The sequence below is a fragment of the Ambystoma mexicanum genome, chromosome 7p (assembly GCF_040938575.1).
Source record: "Ambystoma mexicanum isolate Mex_15411 chromosome 7p, UKY_AmexF1_1, whole genome shotgun sequence".
Taxonomy (NCBI): domain Eukaryota; kingdom Metazoa; phylum Chordata; class Amphibia; order Caudata; family Ambystomatidae; genus Ambystoma; species Ambystoma mexicanum.
In genome coordinates, this window is record NC_090939.1 from 644,625,843 (window position 1) to 644,649,634 (window position 23,792).

The 23,792-nt window shown below is 45.7% G+C and overlaps 1 protein-coding gene across 1 annotated transcript in view; it reads left to right on the forward strand.

Annotated features, from left to right (window-relative positions):
* Nucleotides 1–23,792, forward strand: part of LOC138526213 (ATP-binding cassette sub-family C member 5-like) — a 2,857,657-nt gene that overhangs the window by 2,812,872 nt on the left and 20,993 nt on the right. The gene's annotated exons all lie outside the window — the stretch shown is intronic.

The following is a 23,792-nucleotide window of genomic DNA, read 5'->3' on the forward strand; positions in this document are numbered from 1 at the left end:
AATGTAGAGCATGTCTCACCCCTCAAGTGCATCCTCCTCTACCTTGCGAGTGTCACTGAATATCTCTATGTTTGCTGTACAGTCGTGTGCATAGTCCCCTACCTGCAGGACATCTACTAGAAATATTGCTGGGTTGACAATTCTGCATCTCACTATCTTCAGCCCTACATTCATTATTATCACCTCATACCCTGATGCTCTTTGGGTTGTCACTGTGCTCTTTGGCTTCTGCAGTATCGCAAAGAGGGCATGCTCCACGTAGAGAGGGGTGGTGCACCCCATGGTTATTGCTGCTTACTTCTCTACTGCAAATGCGGCAGCTGCCAAAGCTTGTTTGCACTGATAGTGTCCGCTCATTACTGGGTCAAGTTTCCCACTGTAGTAGGCTATTGGCTTGTGTCTCATGCTTGTCTTTTGTGTCAGTACTGCCTTCATCACTACACCGTCAGTGTGTGAGAACAGGAAAAACTCCTTTTTGTAGTATGGGATTCATAGCACTGGTGCTGTGCATATTTTTTCTTTCAGCATGTCAAATGCCTCAGTCATTTCTGTGGTACATGTCAGTGTTTTGTTCCCTTTCTGCACCTCCTTGCATAGTGCCTAGTAGGGGCCTTGTGTATGTGCTTTAGTCAAAGACCCATGCTCTGCATTAGTTGCATAACCCTAAGAACAGTTGCATTTCCCTCACTGTTGTGGGGTTAGGTCTTTTGCGTACTGTCTCTGCTCTCTCTGGGGTGATCTGTCGGCCATTTTGGGATATTGTCTGTCCAATGTATAGCACCTCTTTCTGACAGTACTGTAACTTGGCTTTGTCCACCTTGTATCCCTTGTCAGCTAACACAGTCAACATATGCACCGAGTCCTTCGTACACTGCTCTTCTGTCTCACTGCAAATCAAAATGTCATCTACGTATTGCAAAACCATGCTCTCCATCTCAATATTGCTCAAGTCCATCTGTATCACTCTGTTAAAGATAGATGGTGACTCGCAGTACCCCTCAGGAAGTCTTGTATGTTTCCATTTTTGGCTTCTATACGTAAAGCTGGTCAAGTCTTGTGAGTCTGGGCATAGTGGTACTGAGAAGAACGCATTCTTCAAGTCAATGGGCATGAAGCAGGCAGCTTCCGCCGCAATGCTGCACAAAATTGTCGCTGGGTTTGCAACTAAAGGATATTCTGCTTCTACAATATGGTTAAGAGGCCTTAAATCATGTATGAAACGCCATGACTCCCCCTTCACCTTCCTCACTAGGTTCACCACGGTGTTGCATGGGGACTCTGATGGTACAAGGATGCCTCTCTCAGTCAGACCTGTGATTGTCTCATAAATGCCCTCATCTGCTTCTTTAGTTAGGGGGTACTGTTTCACTCTTGGTGAAATTGCTCCTGCCTTCAGCTTGATCTTCACTCCCCCTATGCTCCTTATGTGACCCACATCATAGGGACTGGTTGTCCATAGGGTGCTGGGTATCTTTGCCATATCCTCCTCCCAGCATTGGGGTGGCACCTCCAGCACCATTGCCATTCTCTGTGGCACGTCCCTGTAGTGTATTTGTAACCAGTAGGTCACACTAATCTCGAACACCATCTCTATTTCCAGTTTCTCTTCCCTGAATAGCTCCTCGTCTGTCACTGTGATCAGCCTGCACCCTTCTGCCACTGCGATCACTGCTCTCCATGCTCGTCCTGTGTCATTCATCCCATGCACCACTATCCAGTCCTCTCTCGTAACCACTGCCTCTATTTCTATTGGCACTATTGTTCGCGCTTCCTCTTCCAATGGCAGCTCATGCCTGAATCAGTGTTCGTTTGGCACACTTTCCCTGCAATTCCTGGAAGCCATGCAATGGCAATGTCAGTTCCATATTGGAAAATGTCTGCATCCACTGGCACCCCCCTCTGTGCCGTGTGTCCACAATATGCTTGAACAATCTGCCTTACATTGAAAATGTATATTCCTGGTATAGAGCACACTATTCCCTTGTCTGCAAATGAAATAGCCAAGTTCAGCCTGCTCATAATGTCTTGTCCCAGAATGTTTACAGGTGTCTGTCGAGAGTAAAGTAAAGGCAGTGATAGATCGTGATCTCCTATAAATAGTGAGATGCTGTCTGTGAAAGGAATCACTTCGAGAGCCCCAGGGAATCCTTGAGTGTTCATGGCATTGCCTAATGATGTAAATGCTCTTTCCCTAATGCAGGACCCAGTCACCCCTGTGTCAACAAGAAAGGAAAATATATTGTCACCTATCGCCACCCCTATACGAGGTTCCTCCACAGGGCTGGGTGTGATTGACAGGATGGGACACATCAAGTCCGTCTGTGGGCCGTCCTGTTGAGGGTATAAGGACATTCCCTGTAAAGGGGTTGATCCCTACCATAATTTTGTGGAAAATTACCCAAGCATAATTACAGAAGGGCGAAGACCATGAAGAAGAATCTGAGCCGTTCACTACTCCCAGAGGACAATAGACAACTGACAACTTCATGGCTGCAAATGAAGGGGACTGGTTTTAGAAAATGTGGCACGTGTACAATGTGCAGATACGCACACAACAGCACGGACAGATTTCAAGATTGGAAAGGGACACAGTTCAGGATTAAGGTGAATACTAACTGCAGATCCAAATTTGTGCAAATTGGCCTTCATAGGCAGTACCATATGGGAGTTGAGAATACGTATACATGAACACCTATCATTGATGCTCTCTCTCGCACAATACTGGCAACAAAACCACCAAATGAACAACAAGAAAGAGATTAGATTCATAGGCTTACAGAAGGTCACCCTAGATAGAAGGGGTGACAAAAGAGAAGTGCTTTTGAGACAAGAAGAAGCACTTTGATCTCTAGATTCAGATCAGTGGAATTTGGATTGAACACGGACAATGAAATGGCATAATTCCTGTAGAAACTTGAACTTACAAATCTAGACTTGGTCTATCCATGAATGCCTTATTACTTGAAGCTACTTTTCAGGGGACTATTTCTCAAATGGAGTAAGCAATCAAGGGGGTATTGACGACTATGAACACATGTGAATACTAATTTGTTTGTTGGATAGGATTGTGATTTGGGGGGAATCTTCTTGGTGCACTACCCAATTTGGGGGATATAATTAATGTCTTCATATTTTTCGGTGAAGTTACTATCAACATGTAAAAGTCACAACTGTTTAATGTACCACATATGGAGACGCATCATTGTATTGACAAGTGAAACATATTTTTTTGGACACATGTACAAACAGTAATAAGAGCTTTAATGTTAAGACTAATATGGTCTAGATCAAATGGAAAGTTAGTGGGAATGTGACTAGGAAACATTAGTGCTACCAGGGGTACGCGCAATTGGGCAAGACCTAATATTCAACACACCGAGTGGGAGGCAACATTAAACCATAATTCACCCCGAGTCATCCACCCTATCAGCACCCACCTTACAGGTTTTAACACATTCAGACATGAGTAATGTAGACATTTAATTATGAAAGCTTATGAAGAACTACGGTTAATTTCACCAACAAACAACACTGAGCAAATGTGCTGTAACAATGAAGAACTCCATTTGACTGTTATAATAATTAACACTAAGCAAGTGCGCTTAACCAAAATCAGAATTATGTGGCATTATCATATGATGGGTGCGTGTAAGATTTTGGACATTGTATATACTTGTAACAACATGCTTTTTAGACGAGAAATTGTTTCATTCAGATAATAGTATGGGAAGGAAGACACTGTTTTGGATGATTAGTACCACAAACCATTCCCAAAGTATGGCCGCCACTGCGAGCCAGGCCTTTGAGGTAGAGAAAGGACTATAGGGAACCATGACCACGTCTATAAACAAGAGAAGGGCTACTCAGCGTCGCCATTACTATCAGAGAGCCGATGTGTGGATCCAGGAATAGGAGACTTTTTAGGTAAGCCCTTAACTGCCGACAGATTGAAGGCTTCAGCATTTATGACCTAGCGCAACACCATAAATTACTAATCACGGCGGATTTCAGTCTTTTGATAATGTGCTTAGCGCGAGGTTCTGACATGACACGATTTATACGTACCACAGAGGCCATCTAAAATCAACAATGTCACATCTCAATGACAATGTATTTTGGCATTATGTTGTAGTGGGGAATATCTTAACTCAGGCATAAGAATTAACAACCATTATAACTACGGGCACACATGGAACAGAGGCTGTTTAATATGAAGAAAGCAACATCTCAATGACAGTGCCATCTGGCAAAATGTTATGAGATGGCGTTGATATGCATATGGTCTGGGGAAACTGCTAAGATTCTAACCCAAGCGGAGGATTAAGTGAGATTCAGACCTAGTGTAATAATGATTTGTGCAATGTGGCATTAACCAGCTGAATGATAGCATGAACGTGTATTTTGCACTAGCCCAACGAAACTGTGTGAAATTGCCTAACTAAGAGCTGTTTTAACATCTCATAGGAGGGATTTAACCCTGAACATATGGCAGCATAGACAAAATTAAACTTGAGACCTTATGGGTGTTAGGCAGAAACCTGTGCAGTTCCCTCTGGGACCACTGCAAAAGATTTAGGACTACAGGTGTTTGGCAGTAAACCCACTTGGTAGCAGTCTGTACCACACAGATTCACTTGGTAGCTGTGGCTGAGCAGTCAGACTTCCCTCAAGAAGAGTTAGGCAGTATACAGAGTATTCACAATAGGTCAAGAGCACACAATAGAACAAGTAAACACTGACCATGGCTTGGTGTAAAAGAGATATAATTATTTATTTAAAACCACATCTAGAAAAACACACAGGCACTAATAGTAAGCAATTCAAAAACACGGTCACTAAAAGATATACACTCCCTTAAAAGAATATTAGACAAGTCTTAAGTAAAGCCCCACTTATTTTCAGACAGCGGTGAGCGCTTAACGTAGATGGCACTCTAATAGTTCGTTTTAAAAAGGGAGAGAAAAGCAGAGAACAAATTGAAACAGATCCCAACACTTTTACAAGAACATAACAAGAGAGGAAGGCAAAGTAAAACCGTGAATTCAGAGTCAGTAGGCCGGATCCGCTTTAAAAGGATCCAAACGAAATGTGTCCAAGGTCACACGGGTTGCAGTGCACAAAAGTCTTGTAATGGTTCAAAAAGGAATTGGATCAGAGAAAGGGACCAGTTAGAGGGTCAAGGCGGCCAGCCCAGTCCAGAAGGTTAAGGAGTTATTATTACCTTGTTGCAATCTTTAGAAAGGTAGGCCTGGCGGACACGGTACCTTAAAGTGGTGAGAACGCTCCAGCGGGGGCAGTTGTTCCTGGCAGCAGATGCAAGTCGGTGCCTCGTCCGTGGGAAGAGAGGATCTCGTCGTGGAGGAAGACAGGAGTCCGTTGCACTGCCAGGGAAGAAACCAGCCGCAGAGTTTCTCAGGTACAAGGAGCGGTCTGGTGATTTGCAGTTCAGTGGTGAGTGGCTATCCGGCCGCTGGGGTGCTTGGCACGGGCAGTTCGACCACAAACCAGACTGGGGTGCGAAGAAAGAAATGTAAACTGGTTGTGCCCACCAGTCAGGGGAAGAAGCCTCTCCAGCCGGGAGATCTTCTCTGCCGTCGGGAAGTGGCGAGTCGGTTCTGCAGGGCTCCACCGGTGGTGTCGTCGTGGTAGGTCAGCTCAGCTTCTCCCTCGTCGGATTCTCAGGTCCTGTGGCGACTTCTGAAGTTCCAGTCCCCAAAGCCCTGCTTTTATGCAGAAAACCCCCATTCACTCAGCCTAGCTGTCACTCAAACATGCTAAGTGGTGAGCCGGCCGGCTCACCCATTGGGCCAATCACACAAGAGTGCGACTTGAGTTACCAAGGTAACTCAGTCCAGGGTGCCTAAACCCCCTCCCACAACCCCTGTGGTACCCAGACAGAGTGGCACCACTTTTGGAGGCTTCTGTGGAGAAGCCCGCCAAAAAGTGGAACAAAGGGCTCGACTTGGGTTGGAGTCACAGAAGAGAACACAAACGCCATTTTAGAATCGAGTCTTGGCAAAAAATACCAACCGGAGAATTAATATTAATCAAATAAACCGGCGGTATGTTCGAGGCTATGAGAATTAAATAATTAAAGTTGGTAGCCTCGAACAATGGGAAAATCCCATAGGAAAATATTTGCGGTCGAATATAAAAAGTAGTTTCCACTGCCACCAGCCAAAACTCGATCAGGGGGGACGGAGACGTGCCCCCTCGACTAACAGACCCCGGGGCAATCGAATTGCCCTGACCAGTATGTCCACAATATGAAGGTTTGTACTGGTTTCTGTTAATAATTTCGGACTAGTAAAGCCAATGGTGACTTTACATGCCCTGGGAGACAGTAGTCAGTCCTAGGGTATGGAGTCTATGGTGGGGTGTCACTATGACACCCCTGTGTTACTGCACGGAGGGTGCTGTGCAACACACATAGGAAAAACGCATGAGACCCTATGGAGTAAAGGACCTCATAGCCCATAAAACACATTACCAGTCAAAGGAATACCATAAATCATGTCCAAGCGTGGGAGGAAAAGAGTCTCACTCTTGGCAGGAGGAAAAAACAAACTCCAGAAATCCAGCAAAGCTGCTGGGGGACTCACTAGGTTAGGAAATTCAGCCTAAAGAGAGAATTCTCCCTAACAATGGGAACATGCAAAGAAGAAGAAAAATGGTAAGAGGAGGCCAACCAATTTACTTCATATTTAACCAACACAAATAACTGAATCTTTATTCTATGCACTAGACTGATAATTAAGTCAATCAATGAAGGGATTTTTTCACGAATGCACGCTGAATAGGGAAGATTAACAAATCAAGGCACATATTAGTAATATTAAGCACAAAGATACACAAGGGGAATATATATAGAGAGAATGCATCTAATTAAATTAAAAGTACTTTCTATAAATGATAGAATCAAATGTACTAATTCAGTCGATTTTGTATACATATAATTTCGGAAATGTTTATTTTTTCTGACCTTCTTTCTTCTTGCATGACTTTTTCAATTGACCCTTTAACACCCTCCCCAGTCCCCATCCATCTCTGTGGTTTCATTTTATTTAATTTGTTTTATTAAATGTATCCTACTTTGATTTATTGATATATCTGATTTCATATATTGTAATAGATATTGCCCCGATTTGAAGAAGGCACATGATGTGCCGAAACACGTGTCTCACAAAGGGCCAATCTCAATAAAAACCTTAGAAAAGGTTTCTTTTCACAACCAGTGGCACAGTTTTTTGTGTGAAAGGTCCATTTTGACTGAACTATCACAGACACAGAATAGGCAAATCGTTTCTCTGTTCACTTTCACGCGCATGCGACACAACAAAAACCTATTGAATAGAAGAGGGCGCAGAGCACTCTAAGCTGATATCCCTCAACCCCACTCAACAAAATGTGTTCCCTACCATGGAAACTCCTCCCAGTTGTCTGACAGGAACTGTCGCCATGGAGTCCACGTGTCGTTGCATCATTGTTCTGTATCTGTGCTAATTGCTGTGTGTTCCCTCGAATCTGTGGTGCTTGTAAATATCGTAGTACTGATGCTTGCATCTGTGGTAGCTTGAACTTGTGGCATCTGCTGATGTGTGCCCTGCATCTGTCCTTGCTGTTGTTGGTCCTGTGCATAGTCCTGGTGCCCTTGATAGGGCTGCTGGCCCTGCGCCCCCCAGTTGTGTTGCATTCACCTGTACCTACACACTCTTGAAATGTGTCCTAACTGCCCACACGTCCAACACTGTGGTAGCTCCCTCCCTTGCCCTTGGAAACCCCCTGAAAAATCCCCTGGGCCTTGCTGCATCTGTTGCCTATATCCCAGAAACCCTTCTGGAAAGCCCCCTTGGTTGTGATGCATCTGTTGTCTGAATCTGCACCCTCTCTGTTGGCCCCCTCTTCTTTGGAACCCTTGCTGTGCGCATCCCTGCCCCATGAACCGTCCCCCAGTGGGCGGTGCAAACTGCTGTGGTTGCTGCTGCAGCGGCAGCTGCTGACCCTGTGGGGTGGGCCTGGCTAGTACTGCCCCTTCGTCGCGTACTTCAATAGTTTTTTCTGCACCAATTTTGCTTCATCTATCTTCCTGTCCTCTGCCTTTTTCTTAATCTTCTCCTGCCACAACCTACAATGGTGAACTATTGTGAGTTGTATTTCTGGCCATCCTTTTGCTTCCATTCTTACCAACTTCCTTAAACTTTTCTGGACAGGCTCTGGTAGCTCCACTACTAGTATGTGACAACATATTGCTACTGTTTTGTCCCACGGCTCTCGAGTTTCAAGGCGCCAAAGCTCTTGAATCTCCTGAATGTACTGCACAGGGTCATCGCCTTCCCTCATTTTCTGGGACGTAATCGCCCCAATGTGTGATGTGTCTGGGTATTGTGTCCTTAGTGCTAGCCATACTGCTGCCTTGCAGTTTGCAAACAGCGAACCATTGTGTGCTGTGTTTTGTGTCATCACCCCTGGGAACCCCACCCTTTTCCATACATCATCAGCTGCATCCTGCTCCTCCTGTCGTCTCCACTGTTCCTGTCTTCATTGCAGAACCTGTGTCCATGTTATTACAAAAATCATCTGCAAAACTCAGTCTCCTCGATGTCAAGTCTGTGATAGGTTTCATGCTAGGGTCAATGGGCCTCATTACGACCCAGGCGGTAAGTTACCGCCTGGGCCGTGACTTTACCACCATGGCGTAAACTACGTTTACGCCATGGTGGTTGGCGGACTTACCGCCCCATTCCGAGTTTGGCGGGGCGGTAAGTCCCCAATCCCCATTTACCCTTCCCCATTCCCATTTTTGCCCCATAGGGCATAATGGGAGTGGGGAAGGCGTTAATTACGCCACCGTAAATTACGGTGGCGTAATTAACTCCATGGTCCCTTAGCGCCATGGATTTTAACACCTGCTAAAAGCAGGTGTTAAATCCGCCATGGCGCTAAGGGACCTCGTACTCAGGCGGTAAGGGTCGGCGCTGTTTACGGCGCCGTAAACCCCTTACCGCCTGAGTTGTAATGAGGCCCAATGTAACTTAAGTTGTATCTACTTCCTCCCCCTAACCCCCTAGGCCTGCACTGTCTCTCTCTGCTTTGCTCCTACATTGTGAGCTTGTGCTGTCTGGTTCTGTCTGTCTGTCCTCCTCCAGTCTGTCATTTCCCCAACCTATTTCTCCTTGTGTCTTTACCGCCCTTATCGCTCGCTCATCCTCCTCTCTTCATGCTCGTTCTCTTACCAGTCTATCCAACTGTAACGTCCTCTGTTCCCTCTCAGCCAAACTGCATTTTTCCCGCTCTGCTACTTCCCTTTGCCTTTTGATCTCTTCCACTTCCCTTGTCTTTCTATTCCGCTGCTCCCGCTCTGCTCTATTCCTTTCCTTGAGGTCCCTTTCCATCCTTTCCTCTCATTCCCTTTCCATGTGCTCCTTCTCCTCCTCCTTCCTTTGTTCCCTATCCTCTCTCTCCAACTTCTCTTCTCTCCTCCTCTCCTTGTCCTCTCTTTCTAATCCCTCCTCCCGTTCCTTCTTCCTCCTGTCTGCCTCATCTATTATCTCTGCCCATTCTGATGCTTCCCTGCTTCCCTTCAGATCCTATATTGCCTTAATCACCCCTTCTGCCTGTCCATCTGTTTTCACTTCCAGCTTTAGGAGTATCTGCCCTCCTATCCACTCGTTTGTAGCTAAGCTCCTGAGCCCCTCCCTCGCACCCTTCTGCGCTTCGCTGCTTGCCTCTCTTGCTATAACTGGCTGCTCTGCGCCTTTCGGTCCATCCTCCTTCGTATATGGTGGGGGCTTGTATGTTGGATTTGAGTATCCCTCTGCTGCCCTTAATCCTCATATGGGGTAGATCCCTTGCTCATCATCTGTGTCATCGGATGCTATGCTCGGAGGGACATGGGGAGGAGCAGAGGGATGGGCCCCTGGCTCCTTCACCTCCTGCTGGCTCAGCATCCACTGACGCCTCACTGCATCCTCTTCGCCCTCCTAAAACATGCGCCACAACTTGAATATGGCCATGCGTTTTGTTAACTTCTTCCCCTTATACACGCCCTGTATGTGTGTCAGTTGTGATTGCTGCACATCTTTAGAGAAACTTCCACAAGGTGCCCATGATTTAGTCAACTTCCCCTCTGTACTTTTGGACCATTCTATGCTATATTTACAAATCTGCTCCCGATAGGGCGGAAGTGTTTTACACAGGTGCTGAAGGGGTGTCCCTCCACCACATTTCTCTTTGTGCATCTTTCGTACCTTTACTTGACCTCAAGTCGAGGGTTTCGACAACCCGCTGTTTAGGGGAAAAGATACAATACAATGACAATACTTTTCAGCTTTTACGAGTCTCTCTTGCTCTACAACTTATCAGGCATGGTCCACGCACCGCCCCTCCTTCACAATCACTGCCTCCTCAGGCACACCCACAATCTTGCGCATGCGCCTTCAGCACACCACCGCTTGTTCACCTCATCTGTCAATCCCAAGTTTCCAATAATAGCTCCTCACCTTTTCATGCTCTCTGTGTCCTATGTGCAAACCTATGGGTGACGTCACCAACCTACCATGGTAGTGCAGAAATATCAAATACTGCGCACACACTGTAATAGCCTGTTACTACCAAAAACACAAAAACACCACAGCTGCCTTCCCGCCTCCTGGCAGAGGATACCAATATTGTCTTGTGATCGAACTGACCTGCTGCGCCACCTAGCGTGCAAAGCATCTCCCTCCAGGAGACTTAATCAGTCCACTCACCTTGCACAATCTAGGCCAGCTCCATTGCTAACCCTCATGGAGATACTGTCATCTATTACCTGAGCTAAAACGCCCAACCCACAGGAAATCCACTTATTTACATAACTTTTGTCATCCGTTTCCTCAAGTCAATAATCTAGGTTATTCACCAGAACTGTTTACCTCTAAAACCAAAGGTGCCCTTAACATAGATGAAGGACAACTACCTCCTCTCCGGTCCCTACTAACTTTGACAATACTAGACAATACTTGTATAATACTCAGCGATACTAATCAATACTCCACAATACTCATTACCCTCCCTCACTCACACCCACAGTTGCCGTTAGACTGGGTCAAAATTTACACTCTGTGGTCTGCTGGTGCTGCTTGGCTGCGACTCCCCCAGAAGGTGCTCACTTCCCCGTCCTGGTCTGCCTGGACTCATCGCTGACTTCGGGGAGGATGATTTCCAACTGGCTCCTGACGGTCTTTCCATGGGCACATGTTTTCTTGTCTTCTCAAAATATGCAAGGGTCTTGCAGCCTCTCAGGTTCCGCAGCGCAGGAGACAACCTGGTGCCGGGCTGGCGCAGTCAACCATCCTCTGCTACCAACTTGTTGGGGGAAACTCCCAGATATGCCAGAGGGATACTGGAAGTTCGCTGACTTGGCAGGCCCAACACCCTCCCCCAGGATACACAGAGGACTCAGTCCACGGCAAGTTCAAACTGCAGTTTATTACAGACAAAACCAACAGGGATCAGTACATGAACATAGAATATTCATGCACATCTCGCTCTTTCTCACCTCGCAGGCCGGTTTTACCCTCAAATGGCGTCAGCACTTCGTCACAACCTGGGCCCCTCTCCAAGTGATTGGGTATTGAGTATTCTATAACCTATACAGGACATTATAGGTATTATTCTACTGGCCCTTGCATGTCAGGTGGCGGGCCTGTTCCATTGTTGCAGTGTTGTGGACCTACCATTGGTTCTTGCCTGTTGATACTCAGTGCCAGGGTACTAAACTGTGATTGGCTAGAGCTGACGCCCCAGGCCTGGGACCCGAGATGGTTCTCAGCTCAATGTGTAACTTTTCAAGGTCATGAAAACGAGTATGTGTCTGTATTGTAACTTGTGTGCATCACCTTTGCCTTATGAGAGTGCTTTCCTGTCCAGCGCAACACTTGTTGCATACTGCTGCATACTTGTTGCGGTCTGTGTCTGGCTGCCTAGGACCAGCTCTCCTTTCCCACCACGGATCACTGTCCATTGTCTGCTTCGGCCATGTCATATGCTCAGAGACCACAAATTTGAGCTCTGAATTATGAGTATGTATTTGTATTTTATGCAGCAGGTTCCTTTGTCGTCTGGGGATTTGAATGCCATCCGTATCTCTTGACCTTGGCTGCGGGTCCTGTCTCACACATCTTGCTCTCACTCAAGCCTGAATCAGCTCAGCTCGTCTCTTTCTCAGAGGCCTGTTGTAATTTTCCTAAACCGTATAATGCGGTTCTACAATGTCCATGCTATACTACATTTTCCATAGGTTAGTCACACTTGGCTCCATCTGGTCCCATAGGTGCTCCTGCGGTTCCATAGGGTTATTTGCGTTTAAGCATCTGCATGCTTTGCTCAGGATCGCTTGCGCTTTGCGGTTTCTGTGTTTCTACATTTGGCTAATGGCAAAAATAATAAAAGCAATGACAGTATGAATATGTATCTGTCCTCTAACTATAGAATTGTATGCTTGTGTTCTTCATGTATCCAAGTGTGTGTTTGTGTCCAAAAAGTGCGGATGGCACCTGTGCTTCATGTCCAACGCTGCTATGTCATGGTGTCTATATCGACATCAGCAACATGGCTTCTTGGTGCTCTAGTCCAGGCTGTCCATATAGGTGTCTCTGACCATGGCCTGCCGCTCTTCATCCACACAGGGATAGATCTTTACTGCACCTGGTCTGTATGGCTGGCTGAGGGGATACCGCTCAAAGTATTTGTCAATCATTGGTCCGTTAGGAATTCGTCCAAAATAGAATGGATGATTGCAGTGTTTTCTGGCCTTCTTTCGAGTCATGAATTTAGTGGGGGCAGGGGGTGGCGGCAGGATCCTGACACCCTCTTCAGTCTGCCCACCCAATTTATCATGGCGATGGAGCAAGGAGACAGACTCAGTCGGATGCAGTGAACAGATTTTATTAACATATGGAGATGTTGTGTTATTAGGATTTGTACCAGTCACTGGTACCATTTGCATGGTCTTGAGGCGCTCAGGCAGATCTGAAAGAGAGTGGATGGGCTTGGTTAGTTGGAAGGAGAGGGAAAAGGCATGAATTGTAGTGCTTTGTGTTGAGGTTACTGATCGGAAGTACCCTGAGCTCTGTGTGTTTGTAAGCTTTCTAGGTGTAGGAGGCATTGAAGGCTTTCTGTCCAGAGGCATATCCTTGTCCTTGTAGTGTGCACATGTATTGGCCAGGGGCTGAGTAGATCAGTTGCAGTTAGAGGTGTACGCTTCTGATGTTCGAAGTATGGGGAGAGGGTCATTTAATCGAAAGCCATGTGCAAGTGGCTGGTTTTCATATGTGTGTGGTAAGTGGGAGAGAAATGGAGGGTTAGTCAAAAGGTGAGGGCATTGTATGTGTTTGCATCTGGATTTCCTAGATGAGTACCTCATGGTACACACTCGACGATCAAGTGAAGCTTCTGGACGTGCCTTTTGATGGGCGCAATCTCTGTGCAGCCAATCCTGATGACTCTCTTCAAAGGTTTGTCTTCAAAAGCCTCGGTAAAGCCCCTGGGTTTCGCTGTTCAACAGCCCTCAGTTCCAGCACCAAGAGTAAGGGGGTGTTGACCCTACTCCTCTCATGCCCAACGGGGCAGAGGTCAGGCGCCTATGGGCAAACAGCAGTCACGCCGCCCTCCCTGCCAAGGAAGAGAGAGGGCATTGTTGCCTCGTCATGTATTGACGCAGGGTTATTGCCTCCCTTTTGTTCAAAGACCTCCAGACCATCCGCCGACCAGCCCCTCTTTGCTCACGGACAATCTCCTATTAGGGTAGGTCCCTCAGCATCTGACAAAGTGTGCCATAAAGCTTGTGCCTCATTCACAATCAAGCCAGGGTTGGCATTCTCTCGACTTTGTGGTTCCAAGAAGGACAAGGGCTTGCATCCCATTCCGGACCTGTGGCTCATACACTTGTACCTACACAAGGACAAGTTCAAGATGGTCGGTTTGACCCTTATCATCCAGGTCCTCAAGCTGCAGGACGGGTGTCCCTTGACCTTCAAGACACCTACTTCCTTGTGCCCATCCATATCAGGCACAGGAAGTATCTGAGGTTTGGGGTAGGATGCTGCTACTATCAATTCAAAGTCCGGCAGTTTGGCCTTTCTTCTGCACCAAGAGTCTTCACCAAACTGCTGGCAGTGGTTGCAGCTTGCATAAGGAGCGAGAGCACACATGTCTTCCTCTACCTGGATGACTGACTTGTCCGAGCTTGCTCCCCAGACCAAGCTTCAGCACATCTGTACTGTGTATGCAGCTGTTGCGCAGTTTGGGCTTCTCCCTGAACATCAAGAAAGCCCACGTTTGGGTGTGGTCCTGGACACTCGGCTTGGAAGGGCCTTTTCTCCTGAGGACCAAGTGGCAAACATCTTCCAGATGTTTCATCTCTTAAGATGCCAGAAGAAAATTCTGGCCTTTACTCGCCTAGCGGGTCTCATGGCTTCCTGCACACTATTGGTGCCAGAGGACCGAGGTCGCTTCTGCGGCTGCTCCATTGTCAGTGGTCTCAGTTTTAGGGCAACATGTCAGACCTTATACGAGTCTTGGACTACGTGTTGCTGAATCTGGTATGGTGGTGCCTGAGAGACTACCTTCTGTTGCTCTGACATCCTTGGCCTCAGCTGACAGTGGGCATTGATGCATCCTTTAATGGTTGGGGCACTCACCTGTTAGATCTTACGGTGAGCATACTCTGGTCTCCGACAGAAGCCCAAGAGCACATCAGTTTTCTGCAGCTGCCAGCGATCAGGCTGGCCCTGGTTGCCTTTCTCCCCCTCAGTGAGGTGCATGTTCTTGCTGGTCATCATGAACAACACAGTGGCCATGCATTACCTCAGTAAACAAGTGGTGTGGGGGTCCTTGCTTCTGTGCAAAGAAGCAATCCGACTGTGTATTTAGCCTCTGGAAAATGGCATGGCTCTGATAGCGGCCCATCTAGATGGGACAGAGAACATCATAGCAGAGGCTTTGAGCAGCAGGCAGACTTCAGCATCCCACAAGTGGAAGCTCTGCCCCCAGTGTCAATAAGAATTGCACAGTGTTCTGATCTAAGGAAAATTGCCTTGGCAGGGAGCTCACAGGGTATGTACTGACGATTGAGTGGGACCTTTAGCTCCTCTGTTCGTACCCGCCAATTCCTGTCATGCTGTTCTCAGGAGGCTGCGCCTATTTGAGTCATGTTGATTTTGATCACTCTGAACTGGGCCTGAAAAACATGGGACCCGTAACTTCTGGACATCTCCTTCTGCCTGTCGAGAGTGGGTGTGCTGTTTTAATTGGAAGGGTGGGTCCTCCACCCAAATCTCAGAAGCTTGAACCTTCATCCTTGGGTGCTGAGAGATACAAGAAATTAACTAGTTTGTTCTGAGATGCGATCAATTTCCAGTGCTTTGTCTACTATTTCCTTGATATGTTCTTTAATGGCGATCACTGGATCGTTGTACAGAGTAAGATATGTTCTGGAGTCCAATATCATCTTTTTAATTGAGCATATCCACGCTTACAATATTGTCTGGCACGCAAACAAGTGGTCATGACTCTAAAAATTCTCTCCACCATCACCTTCTGATGCAAGCTCGCTCATCATAAGAGAAGCAATTTTTAAAGGTCATATTTCATTAGATTTGACTAATACGCGCATTTGTAAGATAATTCCACTTTTTTACAATGACGTCATCACGCTATAGCGTGATGACGTCATAGGTAGATGCTGCTATAACAAGTGGCCATTTTGAATGTAAGTGCAGGGTTCTGTACGGAGTTCCACTCTGAGTTTTGAGCATCCTCACAACACTGTATGTAAGTATTAATCTGATATTTTTTCACACCCTATAGAAAGCCTGAGATGAGGTAGCCCCTCCTCACACAGGGACTTTAAACCTTGGGAAGTGCCAACCATGTTTCTTTTAGGAAAAACCATGACTCCTTTTTAAAAACATAGACCCTTACATTCACAGATGCGCTGAGCGCACTTCTGCATCGCGATGAATTTATGCAGCAGGCCATTTGGACAGTGGACCACAAGCCCTTCACTTAAGGGTTAGATCTACTGTTTAGAATAATAGGTTTACCTCAAACAAAAGTAATATACTTTTTAGACAGTACACAGTGGTTTTTCTGTACATTTAGCTACATCGTGAAACTAAGGACAGTGGGCCTCATTACAAGGTTGCCGGTCCGGCAACAACGGTACCCGTAAGCTTGCCAGTACCATTGTTACCAGAACGGCAAACTACGAGTTCTGGTTGTGGGTGCCTTTCCGTCCACCAGGTCTGAAGGGTGTACCGGCACCCGCGAGCAGACCCCGACGGATGCACCGGCACCATTCATGAATGGTGCCGGTGCATCCGGCCACCCCATTCCCATTGATTTCAATGGGACTCAAATGGCAACGGGGAGTAATAATTACCGGCACCCGGCAATGGGGATTTACCGGGTCCGCCGGCGCTGTAATGCCCTGGTAAGTCCCCATTGCCGGGTGCCGGTAAATTCATGACTCCGGCGGCAGCCGTGATGGAAATAAGGTGTTGAATCGACACTGTCAAGGACACTACTTGAACCAAAAATGGAAAGGTCTGAAATATGAAAATGGTATAATTTGGTAGGAAAGCCTTAGCATGATGAATTCAGCTGGTGTGAATTGATTTTAAATACCTTGGAGTTTAATGAAGTTGATTCTGGAATTGAAACGTATCAATAATTGTGTAATACCAAGACAGATAATTGATTGATTTATTTTTGTTTGAATTTCTTTATAGAAAATAATGATTGCATGCCCCTGATGAAGAGAGTTTCTCGAAACGTGTTGGGCCATATGAAAGATAAATTCTATTTGAATTACTGACTGAACGGTGATCTATAAGATATCTTGAAATACAAATGATGAAATTGATTCATTTGATAAGAGTATGAAATCATAATATCACTAAATGTCACAAATCACTACAAATAGGCAATTGGTTTCCTAAGAAGGGGCCACTTTGCTTCATCAAAGAGTTTGACTGAGAGTGAGGCCACTCTTCCTTTATAAGGTGGCCTTGAATTTCCTTCTGTCTCAAAAGATAAATGTTCCTGTGATTTTTCCTCCACCTCACCCTCCCAAGGTTGAGGAACAATTTCATCAGCTAGGACAGTCCGGGCCTTTATCTCATGAAAGAGAATTAGCTTTTTGTGGGTTATGCTGATTATCTTGATGGCAGTTCTGTGACTAAACAGACCCTGTCAAGGTGGATCATCCTCTGTGTTTTAGAATGTTTTAATGTGTCTCGGAAAGATATCCCTGGGGATCTTAAAGCTCATTCAACCAGAGGCCTGGCTGCCACTTCTAACGTTTCTTAGACATTTGTTAAGCAGCTACATAGGTCTCCCTGCCTTTCATTGCCAAACAATACTGCTTGGATTTCCTTGCATGGCAGGACACTTGCTTCGGTAGAGCGGGCTTTCAGAGTTTTTTTCTGCTCTAGGTGGTGTCCTCTTGATCTCCTCGCTCCTCCAGACTTACGTACTGCTGTGGGAGCCTAGCATAGATGAGAAATACGTGGGAGGAAGGATTCCATTAGAAGAACAAATGACTTGCCTCTAAGTAATGTTCTTTGTGGTGTATGTTCCTTCTACAGGTTACTATTCACTGGCCAACCCCTCTTGGCAGATAGCATGTACATCTCATCTGTCCCTCAGGGGCTGAGTGTGGGGCGGGGACAATAGTGCTCAAGCGGCGCATCCGCTCTAAATATACTGCCTTAACATCACATCTGGGGCAGGGTGCTTTGATGCACCGAGCAGAGCCAATGCAGTGGTGTGATGAGCATATGTAGAGGGTTCATATGGCGCAACACCAGGAATAGAATAGAATAGCCCTGTGGAAACTGCAGAGTATGTATGATAAAGGGGGCATAAAATTTCCCATCTTTGAGGTCTATCATCTGGCCAGCCAATTACAACATGTGGCTAAGTGGTTAACAGAAGTCTCAACATCAGAGTCCAGATTGTTGAGGTCTGAGTGTGCTCCGTACTTTTTGAAAGAATGGAAATGGCTGTCAAGACCAGAGCTAAAACGGTGCACAAGGATGTTAGAACTGTGATGGAAGATGTGGCATAAGGCTTGCCAGGCCATGGAGAACCCGACCCCATGTTCTCCGCAAGTGCCGCTAGTGGCATTGACCGGAGTGGACGAGCAACTGAGGAAGATTATTTGTACGCATTGGGAACCGGTGGGCATCACAACGCTGGGAGATATATGGCAAGATGGGAAGGTGTTAGGGAGAAATTTTCTTCAAAGGCTAATTTCCCTTACCTATAGAGTCCCCCAGCAGCTTTGCTGGATTTGAGGGGTTTATTTTATTTCTCCTCCTAAGAGTTAGACTCGTTTTCCCACTCTTAGACAGATTGCTAGTGTATGTTTTAGGCTATCTTGTGTGCTTATGGTCTATGGGGTTTTTCTCACCCTCATAGGAATCATCTTTTTAACATGTGTGGTACACAGCACCCTCAGTGCAGTGACACAGGGGTGTCATAGTGACCCCCAAACATAGACTCCATACCCTGGGACTGACTACTGTTGCCCAGGGCATGTAAAGTCCCCATTGACTTTACTAGTCAATAATTATGAACTAAACCAGTACAACCCATCTTACTATGGAACTACTGGAAAGGGTTAGTAGTTTTTCCTTGGTGTTCCTTTTCGTACAGTCCCTCTCTCAAGAGTTTCTGGCTGGTTACTACCATAAATATTCGACCGCAAATATTTCTCTATGGGATTTTCCCATTGTTCGAGGCTACCACTTTTACTGACAGCCTCTAAAATACTGCTGGTTTATTTTAATATTAACTTTAATCTGGTGTTTTTTTTCCCAGAACTTTAATAATATTTGTTTCTCGTGTCTTTTTCTGAAATCCTAACCCAGGTCGGGATCCTTTGTTCGTCCTTTTGGCAGGCTTCTGCACGGAAGCACTCCTGTCAGTGCCACTGAGTCTGAGGTAGACAGGATGTGTGGAAGGGGGAATAGGCAGCCTGGACAGGGTTGCCTACGCAACCCAAGTCGCACTCTTCTCTGATAGGCTGGGGGGCTCTCCCGCCAGAAGAGCCACCCCACTGTGTGAGTGACAGCTAGACTGTATGAATGGGTCTCTTGCTGCATAAAAGCAGGGTCCTGAGGACTGGAGGACAAGACGTCGCCACTGGAACTAGAAACCTGAAGAGGAGAGAAGCTGAAGACATCTGCAACGACTGAACCACCGGTGAAGCCCTGCTGCAGATCCTCACCACTTTTCTCCAACGACTCAAGAAGATCTTTGCCTGCAAGAGTCTTCTTCCCTTGAGCTGGTGGGGCCAACCAGTTCACCAATCGCCTTCCAGGACCTGTTTTAATCGAATCGCCAGTGGGCTGCACTCGGAAACCGGATAGCCAGGCACCCATCCACCATGACCGCGATTTAAAGGAGCGTATCTTTTATTCATTTTGGCAGCACCACGGCTGGCTTCATCCCTGGGCAGTGCAGTAACTCGAACCTTCCTCCACGACGAGAGCCTCTCATCCTCTGCTGGATCTCCCGAACTGCAGGAACTGCTAGGAACTACCGTCACCGCAGGAGCCTCTTCCACTTTAAAGATACATTGTTCCTCCAGGCCTCCGTTTCGTTGGGTATCGCTAAAGGTGTTTTAAATCCTTTACTTACCTACTGGGTTGGCCGCCACTATCGTCTAACATTATCTTTTACCTTCTGCAACCGCCTTTTCAAATTCGATAAACAAAGACTTGACTGCAGCTACTAGAACAGTTTGATCCTGTGCACATTGCCTTGTACCATTGACTCTCGGAACAGGCCTATTGACTGTGGCTAAATCTGTTACAACTGCCTTCTCTAGATTAATTTTCACCTAGAAATGTGTTGGTGCACCTAACTCTTATAACCACCTTTTTCCTTCCCCTGTTTAATATTGTGAAGTGCCATTTTGCTTGGTTTTCACCCCAGTATTGCATATACTAAAGTACTGCCTTGCCTAACTTGTTTGCAATCTACTTGGGAAGTGTTGCTAGTGTGTTAAAGAGTGTAAATCTATATAACTTGTCCTTTCCCTCCCTTTTGAGAAATTGTTATAGTGTCATTTCTGCTTGGTTTGCACTGTGCCGTTTTGCTCAGTTTTCACTCTTGCTGAAAATTGTCTACAATTTAAATAGGGAGTTGTGTATACTTTTCTTGACTGTTTAACTTGCTTTAATAATAGTGATTTGTGTGTGAACATCAGAGTGTGTAAAATAAATATATATATATATATATATATATATATATATATATATATATATATATATATATATATGTATATTCTTTTTGATACAAAGCTTTGGTCAGCGTTTCCTTGTTCCATAGTATTGTAATCCTATTGTGTAAACCCTGAATACTGCTACTCTCCCTCTTGAGATAAGTCTGACTGCTTAGCCACAACTAAATCTTTGTGGTACAGACTGATACCAAAGGGGATTTATTGCATATACCTGTAGTCTTAATCTTCTGTAGTGCTCCCTAAAGGAACTGCACAGGATTATGCCTAACAGAAGGAAATGGAATTTAACATACTGGTAGAAGAAACAGGGCTACACTTAGGGCAGTATATTACCTACACCAGATTGGTACGGCGGGTGAAAGAGACTTGGTCCGAAATAGTGCTGGAAGACCAACCCAACACAGCCATGCAAACAATTTATGATATCTCAGAGGGGGGGGGGGGGGGGGGGCACAAGTTCTCTCGAATCTATGAACTGCTGATGTCCAGGGTGGGAAAGGAAGTGACCCAGCTGAGACGGAATCGGGAAGAGGAAGCCGGGGAACCCATGAAAGATGGGTTGTGGGAAAGGGTCCACAGATACCATTAAAAATTATCTAGGAATGTGAGGCTCCAACAGATCCAGCTATATGTTACCCAAATAGCGTACATGACCCCCCAGAGGATTGCTCGATTCAAGAGCGCAGAAATACAAACATTTCCTAAATGTGGGGAAGTGAACGCAGTGATGATACATATGTTCTGGGCATGCCCGGAAATTGGAAAATTCTGAGGAGAAGTAGCCCACTGCTTAACCGAGAAGGGGATCACGCTAGATGTGGAATCTGTGTGGGCATGCATGATAGGAGGATTCTCTCGACTACGCAAACTGAAACACTTGAGTAAACTCAAGGACTTGGCCTACATACTCGCCAAGCGCAGAATTGCCATCGGTTGGAAAGCAAACAGGGCAAAGGTATAGGTCTGGTGGCAAGATCCCCAGAAATGAGCAGAAGTGGAAACTGTGGTATGGAATGAAGCAGCCAATAGGGGGGATGGGGGATGAGGAAGTGGAAACTTTGATGGCCTGGAGACACTTAGTGGCCACACTCTCTAGGTCCACCAAGGCCTGCCTAAGCGAACATGATTACTCCGGGAATACAGAGGGGGAGGTACCCCAAGAGGAAACAACGGGGGAGGGCGAAGTGGAGTAAGCTCGAGTTAAGGGGGAGGGTAATGGGGAGGCAGTGGACGTTTCACGATACTGTATTTGATGCTTGAAGTTATATGACATACACCGTTGGGGTTGTTTTGTTGACTGGTTGTTGTAAAAAATAATAAAAATAGTTTAAAAATCAAAATATTTCGCTCCTGTATAACTTATCCAGGGATTTCCAGATAGCCCTGTTTTCCTCAGTTTTATCTTTTTCCCAGATACGTTCAGCTCTCGTTTTTCCTGTTTTCTGATGGTTAGAGCAGGTGTGTACCAATTCTGGTTATTATTTCTTCCCCTGATTTTCTTCGATTCCATAGGAGCTACTTGCTCTAGTAAATCGTACAGGAATTTATCATAACTGACTGCTAAGGTGAATGGAGAATCAGTGTCTAAAGTAGAATCCATAAGTCTGGTCATACGACTTTCCAGGTCTTCCGTATGGATTTTATTAAAATTCCTTCTAGTAATATTTTTCAACTCATTCTTTTTCTGGGTTAACTTTGTGGGTGATGTAATATAGAAGTTGACTAAATAATTGTCTGACCATATACATGACTTAACCACCTGAGGACAAAGATGCATACATGGGTAGATTCATTACTATGGATAGTAAAGTTGTGATTAAGAAACAATTGTTCTAGGAAACACGCCTGAATATCCAGATCGTACCCAAACATCTATTGAAGTCTCCCAGGATAATAGTAGAGTTGTTAGGTCTATTCAAAGGGGTTAGGATGTTAACTATTTCCTCATTAAAGCTGGGTGTACCATTTGGTGGGCGGTAAATCAAGATAAAGTTAATGCAATGATTAGAGGTCGGTGTTGCCTTGAGGAGCCTAATTTTGCATCCCTCACAGGCAATCTGTGCCTGGAAGAGACAAAGCTCTTGTCTTGCTATAATGGAAACCCCCCTCCTTTGCCGTTCTCCCGATTTTGCCCAAAGAATTATAGCCCTCTGTGGTGGCCTGACCAATATTCTGTCTACCAAAATGTTTCTAACCGAAATGTTTCAGTCATGTTTCTGTGATGCACATAATATCGGTAAGACTATCTCGAATATAGTCACACATATTAGTGTTGTGTTTTTCCATAGAGCGAGAAGTGAGATATTCAGAATCTGACCTCCTACTCATACTGTATTTGGAAATATTTCTCCAGATGAATTATCTGTTGATATGTTTTGGTCATGTGAGTCAGCTAATAACATGTTTCAGCCGTGGCACCGTGAAAACGACTCGATGTAGAACATGTACGCCATTTCTTTTAACTGGGCATCTCGAATATGGATTCTTTCCACACTAATTTCCTTGGTCTTTCTACATGATTCAATATCACAGGGCCTCCTCAAGGTGTCTATCTCCACAACCAACTATGGGCACAGCGTTTTCGCTGTCCCTGACACCATTTTATTGGTATCCATTTCTAAAGTGATATATTTCTCGAAGATAGCTTTGCTACTGATTTCCGCGCGGTCAACCTATGATCCATACTACCGACCGTAGATGTGCTCAGATTGTTAAATGAGAAAAAAGTTCCCACTTAACCAGATCACCATACTCAAAGGTGCACACAGCTGGCAGCCAGCCCCAGCATATCACGCGCAGACTTGCTGGACCCTGACGCACCTGGCAAGAAATTAATATTAGCTAAGGGACTACAAGTCTGATGGGACCTATAGTTCCTAGCTCAAAAAGCATGTAAACAGTGCAAAGAGCGTTCCCAACTTCAGTGATATGTTCACTAAGGGCCCCACTTTAATAAAATACAATTTAACACATTCGAAACAATTTCCACAAAAATTCCTAAAAGTTGCTATAAGCAATTCTAAAATACAGCAATAAGTGCAATTATTATAAAAATCGAATCTGGCTGGATTTAAGTAACATTTTGCCTGTCAATCAAGAGGACCTAGTCTCAGCAAACTGACACTGGCATGCAGTGCTTGCTTCATTTGCAAGGTGGAGCTTTTATGCCGCTTTTTGCGCTTACCTTTTGCCCTCTGCCATGCAAATGATGAAAATTCTGCAGCGGGGACCTGCCTCTGTGTAAGTCTACACGTAACAGGTCACCATCGCCGAATTACACAGCTCACCAAAATGTGCTCCACAGTGTACCACCGCACTTTTCCAGCCATCGAAAGCCCTTGACGGGTGACTTCCATTTTCTTCCCCGTGGTCCCTCCACCAACTCACACCTACCGCAAGGAGGAAGCTGGTGCATATAAGCTATCTTTGCCGTCAACCTCAGTGCTTTACATGAAAACCATGTAATAATTACAGGGATGGGATTAAGTGAAGAGTGAGG